We start from the raw sequence: 20,202 nt of genomic DNA on the forward strand, positions 1-20,202 counted from the left end.
GCCCTTTCTGGCCTGCCAGGTCTCTGGGGAGAGGTCTGCTGTTAATCTCATATTTCTCCCCATATAAGTTAAGAATCTCTTGTCTTGAACTGCTTTAAATATTTTCTCTTTGTCATTGAAATTTGCAAATTTCACTATAAAATGTCAAGGTGTTGAATGGTTTTTATTGATTTTTTAGGGGGGAGGTCCTGTCTATCTCTTGTATCTGAATGCCGGTTTCCTTCCCCAGATTTGGAAAGTTCTCAGCTATGATTTGTTCAAATATACCTTGTGGTCCTCTCTGTCTCTCAGTCTTTTCTGGTCTCCCAATTAGATGTATATTCTTCATTCTCCAGGTATCATTTATTTCCCTAAGCCTTTACTTATGGGCTCTTAATTGTTTTTCTCTTTTTTTCCTCAGCTTCCTTTCTTACCTTCAACTTGTCTTCTATGTCACTCACTCTGTCTTCTACTTCATCAACTGGAGCAGTTAGAACGTCCAGTTTGGATTGCATCTCATTTAACCTATTTCAAATTTTGGCCTGATTAGCTTTCAATTCTGCAGTAACAAAGTCTCTAGAGTCCTTTACTTTTTTTTTTTTCAGAGCCACCAGTAGCTTTATAATTGCACTTATGAATTGAATTTTTGACATTGTATTGAAATCCAAATTCTGTAATTCTGTGGCAGAGTATATTTCTGATTCTTTCTTTTGTGGTGAATTCTTCTTTCTAGTTATTTTGTCCAGTGCAGAGTGGCTATATGAGTGGGCTGAGTCAAAAATATCAACCATGACCTAAGTATAATACGCCCTAGATGATTCTGAAGAGGTCAGAGACCAGAAAATAAAAGCAAAAGAAGAACAGAACAAAATAAAACCACTAAAGTGAAACAAATTTAAAACAAAAAGCCAAAATCCAAAACAAAGAAGAAAAAAGAAAAAACAAAAAAGAAGAAAAAAAGAAAAAAGAAAAAAAGGTACAGAAAGGAAGCAAAAGGGGAAAAAAGGAGGAATGGTGGTGGTGCTGGTGGTGAGAAAGTGATAATGGGGAGAGAATGTAGTCTACCTGAGGGGTCCTAGAGGGTGATCCTCCTGGTCCTGAGTGTATTTTGTTTCATATGTTAGAACATGCTCAGTCCCAAATTTATATAAACCGACAATACTTGTATAAAGGCTCAACATTGACCACAAAAACATAAACAAGATAAAAGAGGGGGGAGAATGGGAAGTAAGAGAGAATATAATCTCACAGAATGAACCATCACGGTGTTCCACTTGGTTCTGGGTGTATGCTGATCATGTTTTAGAAGGTATTAACTTCCACCATTGTAAAACAAAATGAGGCAGAAAAACAAAAATCACAGAACAAAAACCCATATCTTGTATATCTCCCAACATTAAAGTGAATACATTAAAGGGAATCCAGAAGAGAAAAATATATCTAAGACAAGTAGAAATATGAAAGTATTTGTAGAAATATGAAAGTCTGAAAGGAAAAAACTTAAAAATGAAAAGGTGGTAAAATATTGTAGTTAAGGTGGAAAAGAGAAAAAATATTGGAAATTTTTAGTCTGATATAAAAACGAGTCATACTGGAAAAGGAAAAAAAACCAGTACCCTCTAGTTCTATATACTATTTTTCCTCGTTTTTCCCCCAGTCCTGGAGCTTTCCAGTGCTGCTTGGTCAAGAACTTGTTCTTCCCCTGTCCTTCCAGCTGGTCTGGGAGAGGGGCTGTTGTCGTGATTCAGGTGTGTGTACCTGGGGGAAATGCCCTGCCCCCTGCTGGGTGCTGGGCTCAGTGGGAACTGGTTGAGACCTCTGTCCCCTGGCAGCCCCACCACTCCCAGGCACGAGGTGACACAAGGAGGAACAACAACCCTGGTGGTGGCCAGTTCTCCATCTCTGGAGTCAGCTACACCCGTAGCCACCCGCTGCTCCCAGTCTGCACTGGCCTAGATGCTCCTGGGGCAGTGGGGGACGCTGATCTGCACAGCTTGAGGGCACCTGGTGGCAGGAGAGTCCTCACTGTCCTTTCCTCTCCCCACCTCTACCTGTCCCAGGGGGATGCAGGATTCTTAGCTCTCTCCGCTGGGGCGCCCTGGGACCTGTACTCCCAGGGCCACCTCTCCAGCAGGGATTGGGGCTCAGCCACCTCCGTCCAGAGCCCCTGCCTGACTCCCTGGCTTCTCCCTGATGCCTTGGGGGCTGCACGCTCCAGCCCTTTACCAATGGGTCCATGGTTTATGGATCACTTTCCCTTGGGTGCCCCTCCTTTCATAGTGACCCCTGGAATCTGGAAGCTTCCCTGCCCCTCCTGCTTGATTTCCCTGCTGAACACATTTTTGTCCAGGAAAACTCGGGTGATGATTTTTAAAGTCCCCACTTCCCCAGGGTTGGGCTTTCCTGCCCCGAGGCTCACACCAACCTGCCTTAGCCCAGGTCCTCGAGCACCCCCCCCCCCCAATTGATTCTGTTTTAATTTTTTCCACCTCCTATCTTGTTAGAAGCCAAAACCCTTCTCTGTATAGCATTCCAGCTGTTCTTTCTTTAAATCTCAGGTTGAATTCGTACATGTTCAGGATGTGTTGAAAGTTATCTAGGTGAGTTGATGGGGCCGGGTGAGTTGAGGCCCCTAATCTCCTGCTGTTTTGCCATGCCCTCTTGGTAAAGGGTTAAAATATATACACATTCAAATTTGTATTTAAATTAAATGGTGTGTAATAAATCAAATAGTAAACTTTACAGTGTTGCTGTGATCTCTAATATTATAGCTTTAGAAGTAATGCTTTAAGTGCTTTTTTGTGTGTCTTATTTCCCTCTTCAGATTCTTTTTATTTTTTCTAACTTGAGACAAATAATTCAGCAAGCCTCTAGAATTTGTGTGACTGCGATATTTATGTTTACCATATTTTCTCTACACTTTTAAGTTTCATCTTTTTTTATGTTTCATTTCCTCAAATCTTTCCATGATTTGTGTCATTCATTAAATAAGTGTTTATTAAGTGACAACTGTCCAGATACTGTTCTATATGTTATTGTCCTACAGTAATGAATAAAATAGACAAAAGTCCAAGCAGCCAAGGAATGTATAGTCTAGTCTGGTGGAGTGAGATAATAAATAATGCACCCCAAAATTACATAGGTATGAGTGCTATTGACACAAGTAAAGCAAGAAAGAAGAAATAGAGAGCCATGGTGAGGGGATGGGGATGAAATTCTATAGTGGCCGGGTACAGACTCACTAAGAAGATGACTTTGGGCAAGCACCTAAAGAAGAGGAGGGAGTGAGCCATGAGGATATCTGGGAGAAGTGTGTTCTAGGAAGAGGAAACTGCAAGTGCAAAAGTCTTGAGGTTGGAGTGTACTTGGTATATTTGAAGGTAGCAGAGTCCATGTTGCTGGAAGACAGTAAAACAGAGATGAGGAAGAGGACAATGGAGTCAGAGAGGCCACGAATGGGAAAATCAAGTTTTATGGGAAGATTTGGAAGGCCTATTCAAAAAATTTTGGCTTTTACTCTGCATAAGATGGGGATCCACTAGAGGCTGTTGAGTAGAAGCATGACAAAATCTGACTTGTGTTTTAAAATGACCACTTTTGGACACTACATGGAGAATAGACTAGAAAGGCAAGAGTGGAAGAAGGGAGATCAGTAAGGAAACTAGAAAATTTGGACCAGAATGCTAACACTGGTAAGTGGCATATTGATTTATTAATTTATTGAAGATTCGGCTTATAGAAAAAAGAGCCAAAAGTTTTAGCTGGCTAAGTAGAGGACTGATATAGCAGATTGTTCTACTGTTTACAAAATATTTCAGTTTCCTCAATGTAGAGTCCCTTCCTGTGAGGGAATACTGCACATCTGTCTGATTGAAATTTGGAGGCCATGTGATTTGTGCTTGACCATTTGACCAATAATAAGTAAGCAGGAGCTTTAAGAGCTAGCATTTGGCTCACTGCGTCACTTTTTCTTCAGCAACAAAGCCAGCAATGCTTCAGCTAATGGCTGCTCTGTTTGGTTCCTAGAGAAAAGCCAATGTGATTTATAACTGGAGAGATGTACTGATGATACATGGCAAGAAACAAATCTTTATTGTTGGAAACCAGTAACATGTTCAGGTTGCAACATCACCCAGCTTTGCCTGACTAATAGAAATGTAGTTGGCATTCCCTGAAATGAAAACATCGGTTAGAGACAGAGGTCTTAGGTGTGTTTGGAGTTACCAGACTGAGAAGTGCAGCTAGGAAGGTAGGAGGATAACCAGGATGTGAAGTGTACTGGAAGAAAAGTGAACAAAATATAGCAAGAATGATCACCTGTGTCCTAGAGTACTTATAAGTCAAGTGGGGTCAGGTCTAGGAATTGACCTTGGAATGCAGCAATGTGGAAATCATTGATGATCTTGCCATGAGCTGCTTAGGTAGAGTGGTCTGGAGAGAGCTTGAATGAGATGGGCTAAGGAGAAATTGGGGAGACGAGTGAGTCAGCAAAGATAGATAATAACTTTTTTAAGAAGCTTTCCTATAGAGGTGAGTGGAGACATGATGAACAGTGAAATGGGGTCAAAAAAGTTTTGGTATTTTGTTTTATTTTGTAACAGCATATTAATATGCTGATGGGAATTATACAGCATAGAAGGAATTAACTGATGGAGCATAAGAGAGAGAGAAGAAGAGCTGGAGAGATACCTTTTACTAGGTGGGAAGGGTTTGAATGCAGTACACAAATTGTGATGTTGATTGTGATAGGACCACATATAGTTCATTTATAGGAACAAAAATGGAAGGGGATCCCTGAGTGGCTCTGTGGTTTGGCGCCTGCCTTTGGCCCAGGGTGCGATCTTGGAGTCCTGGATCGGGACCCGCATAGGGCTCCCTGCATGGAGCCTGCTTCTCCCTCCTCCTGTGTGTCTGCCCCTCTCTCTCTCTGTGTCTATCATAAATAAATAAACAAATCTTAAAAAATAAAAAAATAATTAAAAAAAGGAACAGAATGGAAACAAGGGAGGTGGATACAGATGGAGGTTCATGGGTACAAGTGGGTGGAGTGAGAACTTCTGGCACTTCTGGTTGTTTCTCTTTCTCATTAAAACTGGAAGCAAGGGCATCCACTGAGAGTGAGGATGGGTAAAGAGCTGTTGGAGATTTGACATGGTTACAAATTTTTGTCCATCCATGTTTAGCTGGATGTGGGATAAGTATGGAATATTGGAAAGATGCGTTTAGCCATGGTGTGAGGTTGTCCTACAAATCCAGTAAAGCAAAGGAAGAGAAAAGGTTTAAGAATATATTGAGAGGCATAATTATAATAGGACTAGCCATGGAATTTTAGAAGGGAAGTGAGGAGTGAGACGGTGAAGAGGTATTCCTGCGCATGTATTGTTGAAGTTGGAGACTAGAAGTGATAAAGTACAGAAATAGAAGCTGTTGGCTGGCAAATGGGCTGCTTAAACTATAGATTACAGAAAGGCTGCGATAAATGCTGACAGGGCCTAGGGTATGTCTATGACACTGAGCAACTGGGTAGGGCATAGGACAAGATCTTAAAAGTTTTTGACACTGAAGGTGCCCTAAATCATCCAAATTCTTTTCTTAAACATTTCCTCTCATTTAAATCCCTCAATTTTGCTCACTTGCATTTTTCATGACTTCAATCCATATAAATTTCAAATTATTAGAACAAATTTCACAGTTTAGTTCAACTAACACTTGAAGCATCATGCAGAATCTCTTTGGCTTACTTTAGATTTATATAGAACGAAAATGCACAAAGTCACACTGAATAAGTAAGGAGTTTGTGGCTCTCTGCTCCTCTCCATTTGACAGACAGCATCTTCTGGTGCAGTGCCAGCCATGTCCCCGAGACATATTGGTGAAGGTCAGAGTGAATGGATTTGGCCATATGGGGCACCTGGTCACCAGGGCTGCTTTGAGCTCTGGCAAAGTGGATATTGTCACCATCAACAACCCCTTCATTGACTTCGACTACATGGTGTACATGTTCCAGTATGATTCCACCCAAGGCTAATTCCACGGCACAGACAAGGCTGAAAACAGGAAACTTGTCATCAATGGGAAGTCCACTCCACCTTCCAGGGGTGAGATCCCGCCAACATCAAATGGGGTGATGTTAATGCTGAGTATGTTGTGGAGTCCACTGGGGTCTTCACTACCATGGTGAAGCCCCATGGCTGGGGCTCACTTGAAGGGCGTGGCCAAGAGGGTCATCATCTCTGCTCCTTCTGCTGATGCCCACATGTTTTTGATGGGCGTCAACCATGAGAAATATGACAACTCCCTCAAGATTGTCAGGAATGCCTCCTGCACCACTAACTTCTTGGCTCTTCTGGCCAAAATCACTCATGGCAACTTCGGCATCATGGAGGGCCTCATGACCACTGTCCATGCCATCATTGCCACCCAGAATACCATGGTTGGCCCCTCTGGGAAGCCGTGGCATGACGGCCAAGGGGCTGCCCAGAACATCATCCCTGCTTCCACTGACACTGCCAACGCTGTCGACAAGGCATCCCTGAGCTGAACGGGAAGCTCACTAGCATGGCCTTCTGTGTCCCCACCCCCAACATGTCAGTTATGGATCTGACCTGGAGAAAGCTGCCAAATATGACAACATTAAGAAGGTGGTGAAGCAGGCATCAGAGGGCCCCTTCAAGGGCATCCTGGGCTACACTGAGGACCAGGTTGTCTCCTGTGACTTCAACAGTGACACCCACTTTTCCACCTTCAACGCCGGGGCTGGCATTGCCCTCAATGACCACTTTGTCAAGCTCATTTCCTGGTATGACAATGAATTCAGCTACAGCAACTGGGTGGTTGACCTCATGGTCTACATGGCCTCCAAGGAGTAAAGAGCCTCCTGGACCACCAGCTCCAATGAGAACAAGAGGAAGAGAGAGGCCCTCAGCTGCTGGGGAGTCCCTGCCCTGACTTAATCCCCCAACACACTGAGAATCTCCTGACCTCCAATTTATATCCCAGGCCCCCTGAGGAAGGGGAGGGGCTTGGGGAGCCCTACCTTGCCATGTACCATCAATAAAGTATACTGTACCCCCTCCCAAAAGGAAGCAGTTTGTTGGGTATTATTTCAATAACTGAGATCAGTTCCTATCAAAGATGCTCTAATCATTTATTAAAATATGAATATATTAGACTGTTAAAAATTGGCTATTTGTTCAGTATTTGGCTTAGTGTCACTTTTTATAAATTATTATCTTGGGATATCATCTCTTTCAGCATTATCCATTGAATTAACTGATATTCTTAAGATGTTGACTAATGTTGCAGCCGCTATCTATTATGTTGTGAAAATCCAACATAGAGACAAGAGGTACCTAACTATCAAAAAAAGTGAGCCTGTTGTTTACTTTTAACTCTAGAGAAAGTTCTGTTTTTTTACCTGACAAATCATAGAGTTATAAGTTAACTTTGAAAGTCAGAACACCAGGTAAATTTTGAATGCTTAGAAAAAGTTGATGGTAACTCTTTTTTTTTTTTTTTTTTGAGAGAGAGACAGAGTGAGTGAGAGAGGGAGAAAGAGGGAGAGAGAAAGAGTGGGGGAGGGGTGGAGATAGAGGGAGAGAATCTCCATACCCAGCATGAGAGCATGAGCCCATGTGGAGGTTGATCTCACAGCCCTGAGATCATGACCCCAGACAAAATCAAGAGTCAGGTGCTTACCCGACTGAGCCACCAGGCACTCCTGATGGTAACCTTTTGATCACCTTCACTCATTTCCCTTCCCCTGTACCCCTGTCTCTGGAAACCACCAATCTGTTTTCTGTTTCTATGAGTTCATTTTTTTTAGATTCCACATATGAGATCACTTTTGCCTTTCTCTGTCTGACTTATTTCACTTAGCATAATGCCTTCAAGGTCCATCCATCTTGTCACAAATGTCAGGATTTCTTTCTTTTTATTGATGAGTAACATTCCGTGTGTATATATATATATTATATATATATATATATATATATATATATATATATATATATATACCACATCTTTATTCATTCATCTGTTGATGGACACTTAGGTTGTTTCCATGTCTTACCTATTGTAAATGGTGTTGCACGAGCATGGGATGTGGATATCTCTTCAAGACAGTAGTTTCAGAGGTGGAATTGCTAGATCATATAGTAGTTTTATTTTTAATATTTTGAGGAACCTCTGTTTTTAATATTTGGCAGTTTCCATAGTGGCTACACTGATTTACATTCCATGGGCCATTGTTTTCATTCACAAGGTTCCTAGCCATTTGTTATGATTTTCCAAAGCTATGACATTAGTTCAATCTTATGTTAGTAAGTAAAGCCCAAACTGGTTCTAAATGAGGATGAGAGTGGAGGAGTTGTGGAATCAGCTTGAGGAGGTTTTCCAAACTGCACATTCCTAGCTCCATTATCTCTGCGGAGATGTAGATATTTTCCTGCAAACTCCCATTTCAGAATCACTTATCTATCTATAACACACATCCCCAAGTTTTTGTTTGCTTCTAATTGGCAAAATTTGAACTAATACCTAAAAACTAACAATTTTGCTTAGTGAAAAACTATATAGAGAATTAGAATGTAGCAGAAAGGAGGTAATATGTTTTTTAGTTTTTTGGAACATAAAGTTCTACAACCTTTTTATTTAACCATATTTTGAATCTTAGTTCAAAAATCCAAATCACATATATTCATAAGCAACTGTATTTTTTTCTCTACTAGGTCCTTCCTAGAATTACTCCTTTAGGAATATAGGAAGGGTATGTGTGTGTGTGTGTGTGGGGGGGGAATACTGTGCCATGCATCTGTCAAATAACTATTCTTTCTTGTTATTATCACATTTTCAGTAATACTCATTAGATATCATGGCATATGTGTTGTTGTGCTAGGCACTATTTGCACTTGCCAAAGGTGCAGCACAATTATCACCAGTTTCCATCACAAGCTCTTCTAGCTCTCTGTGGGATGAAAGAGTGTCTTCTTTTTCACTCCTTGGTGGGTGGTCTGTTGATTTGGGCTGACAACTGCACAGTATGTACTCATTTGGCAAATGACACCAAGACTGTGGCATTTCTTGCTCTGTTTATAATAAGACTTAATGATCCAGGGGATGAAGAATTTATCACATATACCTCAAATATTTGATGCAGAGGTAGTATGTTGGGGACAGAGAAACTCTTTATGCATAAGAACCATCCAAACAGAAAACAAAACAGAAACTAAAAAGAAAGAGATTAGGGTTATATATAATAAGGAAATGACTAGCTCATATGTGTAGTAGCAGCATTGCAGTTTTTGAAATTGAGAAAGAAATTATATACTGCCTTGTATTATTAGTTCTCCAACTAGAGAAGACTGAGGTCAGGATGCAAATATTAGATCTGTTTGTGTCTGGAGTGACTGAAGATGGTGCCTGTGCAAAGTATATGTTCAGGGGATGTGTATCAACTTACTGACTGATTAATTTAAAAAATAAGTAGATTTTTGTGCTTGGGTGATATTGAAGTTAGTTTCGATTTAACGCTGAGTATAACTTTGATTATTTTTTATTTTTTGTAACTCATGAATATATATTTAAAAATTCTTAACATTTTAGCAAATTGAATCCAAAGTGTAACACTGTAACACTGTAAGTAACACTGTAAGTGGAAAAGTGTAACAACAATTATGACTAAGTGAGGTTTATTCCAGGAGTGCTAGGTTGAATTAATATTTAGAAATTAATTGCTGGAATTTACTTTATTAATGAATGGGGGGAAATCATTTCAGTAGATACAAAAAAGCATTTGAAGTCATCCAATATCCATTCCTGATAAAGATGCGAAGCAACTTGAAATCAATCAGAACTTGCTCAACTTTCTTAATATTTAATGGTGAAAGTCTGAATATTTTCCCCTTGGATCAGGAACAAGGCAAGAATGTTTGCTCTCAACAGTTCTATTTAACAGTGAATGGTGGATCTAACCAGTGCAATAAAGCAAGAATTTTTAAAAAGCTATCCATAGACTCTGATATTTTAAACCTTATTTGTGAAAATTACATTTAATTGTACATAGCCTTGTATTCTTTGTTAGTTAATACAGGTTTCAAAAGTCAGGGATTTATTACTTATGGTGTTTAGCACATACTAGATGCTCAGTAAATAATAGATAAATCAAAGAAATCCAAGTGAAAAATGCAGCTATAGATTTGACATTTTTTTCCTCATTGCTTAAGCCTTAACCCTCCGTAATGGATTTGAGTGAGTGACTGTGGCAGGAATAGTCCCCCATCTATCAAGGCCCAGGCCCTCCTCTGCTTTAATAAAAGGACAATAGCCAGACAAGGCCCAGATTTCACTTTCCCTTCTCCATTGCCTTTTTTAAAAATGTATTTTATTCTTTGAAGTCACTAAAATTTTCAGACCTCTTTCTCTCAGCAGTTTAGCTCATCCTAACCAATGCAGTTTTAAAATTTGGTTATACATATAATGATAAAAAACTTTGTGATGCCACCAACAAAATACTAGTCAATGCTTAAAATAAATTCAGATATATATTAGGTACTACATAAGGATAAAAAATAAAGGATATTATGACCACTTTCAAAGAAAGAAAACATTTTTAAAGCATAGGGTTTGGGGGGCAAACTTATAGGACGAGACTACCTCATACAGAGAACTGGATTTCTGGTGCTCTGAAATGACCTGAGACCCGAGTCTTGATTTTGCCATTCTGGTAGCTGTGTGATCTCAGGAGCCTGGGCTTTGGATTTCTCATCATCATGTGACTACAGCTATTTCTAAGGAAGCTATATTTAGGGAAGAAACCCTGTTTTTATTTTTATTTATTTATTTATTTATTTATTTATTTATTTTTTGAAACCCTGTTTTTAAAATAAGAGTTTCTTGACCAATTTGAGAATGTAATCAGCTTTTAGTTAGTTTTGTCCTACCATAGCCTGCTTCTATTGCTATATACAATATTCATTATTTGTGAATTGCAAGTAGAACTTCATTAGATTTTCTTAAAACCATCACTTACTCAGTTTCTGTCACCTTCTTGCTTTAGAATATTATTTTTTAATTTTCAAAATTAGTACTACATGGAATATATCTATTTCTATATTTAATAGTATAATGAATAAATGCATTTATTTGTATTCAATAGTATATTGAATATATTTAATAATATTTAGTAGTATATTGAATAAATCTATTTTCCCCACGTCTAGGTCTAGGGCATCATGTCCTTCCTGTAAAAGGAATGAGCTAGATTATTTACTCTCTAAGGTTCTTTTCTAAAAAATAATATGTATTCTTAGAAGAGGAGGTTGGCCTAAGTGCACTAATGGGAAGCATTGAGCAGAGGTGGACAGGCTGGTCAACCTCAAGGCTGTCATAGGCAGGGAGGATTTGTTTTCACTGGGGAATTCCTGTTTATCTAGTAGCAACACTTTTTGGATTTCATATTCACTGTTAGTTTTTCTCTCTGCAGCCGCCCTGTTCCACTACACCACACTGGCACTGTCTTTTTAGGGTCTACTTTAACTCCGTCCAAGTTCCCGCAAATCTTTACTTCTAGTGGGTAGGCACAGACAAGGCAATGAAATATGCAGTGCCTCACTTCTCCAGTAGGGGCGCTGACCGCTATGTCTGATTTAACTGAAATTCCCTTTGGGTTTAGGGTTCAGATTGTGAAATGTAATTTTTGCATGTAATCCCTCCTTAAGCATATTTTTATTTTATTTTAAATACTTACTGTGTTTTATTTAATACACATATTTTATATACAACACGTTTACAGCAGTTAGCAGTTTTCATATAAACAAAATAGTGCTTGAGGCTCTGAAATTTTTTAATTATGGAGCAAAACATTTGGTTCAAGATACAGATCCTTCCAGAGGTACCTGGGTGGCTCAGTCAGTTGGGCGACTCATTTCAGCTCAGGTCATTGTCTCAGGGTCTTAGGTTGGAACCCTGTGAGGGCTCCCTACTCAGCAGGGAATCTGCTTCAGGATTTTCTCCCTGTCTCTCTCTGCCCATTCTCCACTCATGTTCTCGCTTTCTTTCTCTCACATAAATAAATAAATAAGTATTTTTTTAAAAAAGGATGCAGGGATCCCTGGGTGGCGCAGCGGTTTGGCACCTGCCTTTGGCCCAGGGCGCGATCTTGGAGACCCGGGATCGAATCCCACGTCGGGCTCCCGGTGCATGGAGCCTGCTTCTCCCTCTGCCTGTGTCTCTGCCTCTCTCTGTCTCTCTGTGACTATCATAAATAAATAAAAATTAAAAAAAAAATAAAAAAGGATGCAGGCCATTCCAAGTAAAGTTCCTAATTCTTAAAAGCTGCCGTCATCTTTGCCTAAGAATTTGTTGTTGCCTTGACTGTTTGGCCTGACTCTGCCAGTACCCATCTATCTTTGCCCACTTCTTAAGAGCATTTATATTTAAAATGTTATGAATGAAATATTTTCCTTTCTCCTTCAGCTTGTAGCAACAGGGAAGTCCTGACATTAAGATGACGTTACCCATTATACACATAGTATCTGGCAGCTCTTTCTTCCTCTCCCACTGCCAGCTAACTTAATATGTATACAGTGAGATGTCCAGGTATCAAGGCTCATTAAATACACAGTAAGAAGTTGAGAAGGAGAAAAAGAGCTCAAAGTCTATGTCAATCCCTCCCAGAGAAGCTAAAAGGCAAAAAGGTCAAAGTTTCCCTGTGTATGTTTAAAATTTTTTTTAATGAAAGAAGACACTGTTTTTATGTTCTGTGTGTCCAAGTGTTAACAGGATGAGAAACACTTTGTTCACATTCCCTTGTAACCTTGAACTGAGAATGTTGAAGTTCTTGCCTTTTTTTTTTCATTACGTCCCACAGAAAGGTTATTCCAAATTCACTTGGCAATATCCAGACAAGCTATTTCCTAATCTCAAAATAGCTTTTTCTTTTGAGTCTTTCCCAAAAGCCTTAAAATATATTCATGAACTGTATACATACTTCATTTACTAAACTTCTGGATTGAAAATCCTTAAGAGAAAAAGAAAACTTGAAGAACAAGAACTTAAATATTGTAAATCTAAATGAACAGAAAAGACATAACAAATTATCTTTTTACTAATAAATACAGAGTAGTATACATTCATACTCAGAAAAGAATGACACTGATACCAGGAAGCTTAATTTTGGTTGTTCCTGCTGTGGTTTATAATAAAGTATTAACTTTTCAACCATAAAACCTTTTTATTTAAAATAAAATTATTCATTGAGATGCAAACAAGAAGTATTATTATAAAGTGATTCAAAATTGGAAATCCTCTTCCAAGTGTTCTCCCTGGTGTGGATTTTCTCCCAAGGAAATGAATTCCATTTTCTAAGATAGTACACTCATTTCTTTCCTCAGTCCACAAATACTTGTTGACTGCCAACTGGTATTGAGCTAGTGTTATGATACAATAGTGGAGGAAATAGACATTAATCCAATAATCGCACACACATCTATATAATCACAGGCTGTAATCTGTATCATGAAGGAAAAGCATAGGAGACTTCCTCTGAAAGACTTGATTTAGGCTGAATCATAGGCAAGAAACTTGTGAAAAAGTAACCCCTGAATTATGATTTGAAGAATGAATAGAAGACAAGTAGATAAAAAGCAAGCCAGGTCAGTGTGTGTGATGGTACTGATGGGAAGCAGCATGGCCTTTGTGAAAATATGGAAGAAGGCCAGCATGTCTGGGGCATAGGGATTGAAGAAGGGAAGTATCCTTCAGGCAGGCTGGCTGTTGGAGTCTGAAGTCTAGCTAAGGAATAAATAGATTTGATATATGAATTAGTCCACATGTGTAACTTCCCAAGCAACCTGAGTTGGGATACGTGGTGGGTAATATACTATTTTCTCCTATTTATCTGCTTCATTTAAAATTAGATTTCCATGTAGGTAGGAAAACTGAAAGGAGTGGGAATTGACTGGAAGGGGTCACAAGGAAACTTTGTGGGGTCATGGAAATGTTCTATACCTTGTTTGGGCTGCTGTTTATATGGGTGTGCATGTTTAACAACTCACTGAATTACATTTTACCTCAATTAAGAAAAAAACAATTGTGGCCTAATATGAAAAATATGTTCAGCCTTGTTAGTAGTCAAATGAAAATAAAAATAGAATTAAAAAAATAAAATCTAAGGATGCCTGGGTGGTTCAGTGGTTGAGCCTTTGGCTCAGGGCATGATCCCGGAGTCCCAGGATCAAATCGCACATTGGGCTCCCTGCATGGAGCCTGCTTCTCTCTTGGACTGTGTCTCTGCCTCTCTCTCTCTCTCTCTCTCTCTCTCTCTCTCTCTCCCTGTGTGTGTGTGTGTTGTGAATAAATAAATAAAATCTTAAAAAAATAATAAAAAAATCTAGCTAAGGATTGTGATCTCTGGCTTGCTTTTAAACAAAGAGGTAGCAAGACCACATGGACGTCTAACCAATCGCCTTTCCTCTGCTATGGAGGATACATTAGAGGGAGAGATAAAAATGGATGAGGGAAGACCAGCTCAGGGCCTACTAAAATGGTTCAGGGGAGAATTGATAGCAGTAGTGGTGGAGAGAGGAAAGTAGGGAGGTCCAAGGGACTTCTAGAAGATAAAATCAATAGGAGAAAACCTACCTACTGAACCTCAAAAGCATCTTCCCAATTGTTGAAAGGCAGATAGTATTTATGTGACATCAGCAAAGGTGGCTGCTGAAGAAGGTAGATTGATATAGGTCCTGGTAACATGGTAAAAGTTTCACTCAGAAACAGGAAAGCCAAAGTTATGGCAAGATAGCAGCCAAACTAAGGTCGGCAGCAACAGCTGGGAGTTCTCTTGGGAAGGCTTCCTGAATGAAGCAACAAAGCTTGACATTCAATACTGGTTATATATGGAGTGGCTCATGATTTCCCAGGCAGCTCTGTTCATGCCCCAAAGTAACCCAAGAAAGTGAAATTTGCCAAGTCACCTGACTTACCTTTGGGGCAGTTCCATGTGTTCTCGAAACATCTGTCTTTCTAGGATGCAACATGTTAGTCAAAGTGCATCATCCTTCCCTCACTAGATGGGCGCTGCTGTTCTAGGAAGATTTTGGCATGGGGAGTTGGAAGACCTGGGGTTAAATGCTGGTTCCAAACTTCCAAACTTCCAAACTAGTGTGTGCATTTTAGAGGTGGTTTCCCTCATATTTAAAATGTGATTGATAACATCTACAACCTTGCAGAGCTGTTGTGAAGGTTTGGTATGTGACAGGTGCTGTGCAAATATCAGCAACAACAATAATAACAATGCTAAATAACTTTTGTTATTAAGATATCCTTTTCTCTCCTTTCTTTTTTTAAAAATATTTTATTTATTTATTCATGAGAGACACAGAGAAAGATGTAGAGACACAGGCAGAGGGAGAAGCAGGCTCCCCTCAGGGAGCCTGATGTGGGACTCAATCCCAGGACCCCGGGATCACGACCTGAGCCAAAGGAGACGCTCAACTACTGAGCCACCCAGGTGCCCCTCCCTTCTTTCTTTTATATAGTTTCACTCTTTGAGATTTTTTTTCACTCCAATAGCTTCAGCGATACCTTTCTTTGACAAATGTTAGGTATCAGATACTGTGCAAAGTGATAAAGATAAAGGGGAGAAGACCCACTTTGTCTCGATCCTCTAGAACTTATGCTTAAAGAGATGAAAGCTAGGTCTACTCTGTGCAGAGATAACTGGCTATTCACCAGAAACTTAGGCCCCTTTTTCCTGGACACATGGTAGGTTACATTTCCTAGCCTCCCTTGCAGGTGGATATGGCCATGTGGCTCATTAATGGAATATAAGCTTCTGTTACTTCTGGACCAAGAGTTTTAAGAGATAGATGTGCTTTGTCTACTCTCTCTTTTTTTCTCTTCGCTGGTTGGATGCAGATGATAATAAAGGATTCCAGGAGAAAGGCAAAGCCAAAAGATGGAAGATGCCTAGATCCCTGATTTGCCATGTGGAAGAGTACATTTTCCTGTCCAGAAAGACTTGCTTTAGACTTTTCATAAGCAACAACAAAAATAACTTCTATTGTGTTTGAGTCATTAGGAAGTTTTGTGCTTAATAAATACAGCAGTCAGCTACTCTATACATTCCTTTTCAGTTCAGATTTTCCTTCTCTGTTATGATCAATGGCCTTAATACATTTTTATTGTTGTTGTCTTTGACAAGGCACTGTATCTCAGGATATTTAAACAAATTAATCTCACCTCTGAGACACTTTATGGACTACCTCTTTCTAATAATGGCCTCACCACTGGCCAAGATATACAAGCTTCACATAGAAGAGTCAGCTTTGACCCCCTCTTTCCTTTTCTGAGATGTAATCAATTACCCATTTCTGTACCTTTTCATTTGTCATCCTTCTAGAATTTGACCTCTCCTTAGCAGCTCTTCTTCTATCATCAGTATTATTGAAAAAGATGTCTCTCTCAAGAGGTAAAGGGGCTAAAATTCAAGTCATGCATCCTGACACAGTGCTGTGTCCACTTGGAGGAATGGGAGTTTTTTTTTTTCATAGTTTCCATAAATGTGTCAAAGGAAGTGCTTCCTTTCTACTCTGCCACAAGTTCCTTGAAGGTGCCAGAAAGCCCTGTGACTGATACACTTATCAAGCCTTTAATGCTTCATGCTGAGGCAATGGTGAGCATCTACTGGTTTACAACATTCTCATTAGTTCCCCCTACTTCCAGTGTATCCTTTGAGCCCTTGCTTTATTAATCTTCCAAAATCATTTGTTAAGCATTTCTTCCTACTTAAGAAATTTCAGTGGCTACTCATCTAACAGAGTGAACTTGTACCTTGCATTCAAAGCTTACTGTGATCTAGAATCATCTCGCTTCTCCAACCTTCTATTATTCTTTCCCATATTTCTCTATGTGAACAGCATTGGCCTTTTGGGAAAGAACATTCTTTGTTATACGATAATGTCCTAAGAATTATTTTAGCCACACTGAGAATATTTAGCCAAACTGAGCTCATCTACTCAATGCCAGGAGAGCCCTCCAGCCAATGTGACAATAAACATGTCCATAGATTTTGGAGATGGGAACAGAACTGCCCTATTTGGTTGAGAACTTACATATCTATACCACCAACAAAACCCAGTATTTATTGAGTGTTTGTACCACTCTATTGTTCCCTTATTCAACACAAACAACAGCTCTCTGAGGAGGTGTTATTTTCCTGATTTTTTTTAAATGAAAAAACTTTGGCTCTGGAAGTGAAAAGATGTAACTAACAATACATAGCTATTGAGAGAAAGCAAGCTGGCTCAGAGTGTACACTTGTATATTTCATCCAAACTGAGCCACTTGATGTTCCCTAAAATCCTTTGTTCTCCTTTGATTTTTCTCATTCTACCTAGAATACCCTCAATTTTTTTCTACAAATCCCTTTATTTAAGCATGAGCTTAGGTGCCATCCCCTTCAGAAACTCTTCTCTGACCCATCATTTCTGGGTCACTGGTGCTTTCTCCTCTGGTTAGCTGGTTTCACAGTCCATTTTAGACTATGCACACTGATTTTTCTCCCATGTTGCATCATATACTCCCTGAAGACAGGGCAATATTTTTTTAATTGTTGCTCAGAACTTCAGCACACAGTGCCTTTCATGTGCTAAGCATACATGAAAAAAGAAAAAAGAGCCCCAGTGATATGACAGAGTGGGAATATCATGGACTGAAGAGTTATTTTCACATCCAGGCTATATCACTTGCAACCATTGGTCTTGTGTATGTAATATAGTATCTCCTCAAGCTTCGGTTTTGCCATCTGTAAAATTATTGAATCCAGTGGGTTGAAATGAGTAGATGAAAATATATAAAATACACAAAATATTGAGCACATTTTAGGACAACTGAGAGAAGCTATTAGAAGTAATGATAAAAACATGAAATATTGTCTTAAAAAATTAATACAAACATTTTTCAATGCTGACCTAGACATTTTCCAGGAAGTCCAGGACTGCATTATCTCTTTGTGACCATGCTTGAGGCTAGTGTTTATTAAATGGTTTGGCTTGAATGCTCCCTTTTCTCACATTACTGAGGTTGGTTATGAGCCTGGGAAAGCTTAGAGAGATAGGGAAAGATTTCCCTAATACTCCCTATTAAGGTTCTATGCAAACTTGGCTCCCTAGACACAGGCAAGGTTGGGGAAAAGAGGGGGTATGTTCATTCTGATCCCCACTCACAGAAATTTCACTGGGCCATTGCACATCTTACTGTAAGTCTGAAAAATTGTGATATTAATCCATTCATCCATCCAACTACTATCTGACATTTTTTAAGTTTCAGCTATGTATCTATATCATCCCAGGAACCAGAAAATACAAGGAGGAGGAAGACAATGTTCCTCATCTCAAAAACATCACTAAGATGCCAGAGAGAGATGTAACAAATAAAATGAATATAGTTATCAATTTAAAAAGCATCTATAAAATTCAAACTCTTCTTGGATCTTAATTCCTGTGATTGAGTTGAAGACTATTTATAGTCTTTAAAATAACTGATAGAAAACAGCTCTTTTTCTCTAGTAATATTAAAGTAAAATAGGACCATTCATTACAAAAGCTAAGCCAACTGTGAAGTTAGAGAGAATAGCCCACACAAGGCCACCTTTATTTCTGATATCACTTGCAACTTTAGGAGGTCCTCAAAACTGGACTCGGTTTGATAATTCACCAGAAAGGCTCACAGAACTCACTAGAAGCTGTTATGCTGGTGGTTATGGCTTATTACAGAGAAAATATACATATTAAAATCAGCCAAAGGAAAAGACACATAGAGTCCAAGACTGAACCAAACATGGAGCTTCCAGTTGTCTGCTCTCTGTGGAGATAGGACAAAATTACTTCCCCAGTATCAATGTGTGACAGTCAGCATTGAGTTCTGTCAAACAGTAAAACTCCCCTAATATTAGTGTCCAGAATTTTTATCAGGGCTCCATCATGTAAGCATGATTTATTGCCCATATGGGTGATTTCTGTTTCCAGTTTCTCCAAAGATCAACTGAGATCACATGACCCCAAACCCCTACTCCAAATGTATTGTTATGGTCTGGTATGGCCTGTCCCTATTCTAAATCACATTGTTAGACTACTCAGTGTGACTCAAGGTCCCAGACAATGACACTTGTATCAGGCATGACATTCTCAGGGCCTAGAGATTCCCTCTGAGTAGCGAATGACAAAGGCCAGACATTTCTATGGGCAGGGTTACATTCTTTACTACAAATATATTTGCAGTCTTTTTAATGGGAAACATCTCACAATTTGTAGTAATTTAAAATTTTTATTGTCTACCCCTAATAATCTATCTAAATGGGTTTTGGAAGTTCTGCTAAAGGTTTGGGATGAAGTGATTAAGATGAGTTTAGTGGGTTATCAGATAAACTAATTAAAATATTATTTGTAAAAAAAAAAAAATATTATTTGTAAATAGTAAAAACCTGCCGGTTCTGGCTTAAGCAAACAAGTGGGATTTATTTTAAGGATAGGGGTAGTTCATTAAATTAAAAGCCAACAATCTCTCCTTTATTCTCTTCTTCATATATGTACTTTTTTTTTTTCTTCTAGTTTGGAAGAAAAGTGGTCACTCCATGGTTTAGGGTATGCATAACTTAACTTTTGATTTTGAAACACTGATTATTTCTCTCATGGTCTTGATTCCAAATTTCTGCCAGAAAGAATCTGAGACACTCACCTTGGAGGAATTATTTATCTCTGGCCAATCAGCTATAACCAGTGATATAGGGCCACAAGGCCGAAATATGTGGCTAGTTGACTAAAGAAATATGGCAGGGGAGATATTCTACTAGCTATTGACTGTTGAGATCCACATCGACTAAAAGAAAAGATCATCCATTAAATGGAATGTAAAGAAAAGTTCATGATAGCTTAAATGCAAGCTAGGTAGACTAATAGTTAAATCCTGGGATTTCAAGAAGGCTAATTAGGGTTCCATTTTGTGGAACATTTACAGTACCATGTAATGTCAGACTGTGCATTATAGTGAGAAAGGCACGGCATTTGGATACAGAGGAACCACATCTTAGCCTCTTACTGATGTTGAAGTTAATTATCTTTTTGGAGCCTTTGTTAACTTATTTATCAAATAGGGAAATTCCCAACTCATGAGGTTGTAATGAATAACAAATGAGATCATGTGTGTGAAAACACTTCCTAAAATACT

General features: G+C 39.1%; 1 pseudogene; it reads left to right on the top strand.

The window, feature by feature from the left end:
• The first annotated feature begins 4,972 nt into the window (after positions 1 to 4,972).
• LOC112919383 (glyceraldehyde-3-phosphate dehydrogenase-like) lies at positions 4,973 to 6,848 on the top strand (annotated as a pseudogene).
• Positions 6,849 to 20,202: the final 13,354 nt, after the last annotated feature.

Source organism: Vulpes vulpes, chromosome 1 (assembly GCF_048418805.1).
Source record: "Vulpes vulpes isolate BD-2025 chromosome 1, VulVul3, whole genome shotgun sequence".
NCBI lineage: Eukaryota > Metazoa > Chordata > Mammalia > Carnivora > Canidae > Vulpes > Vulpes vulpes.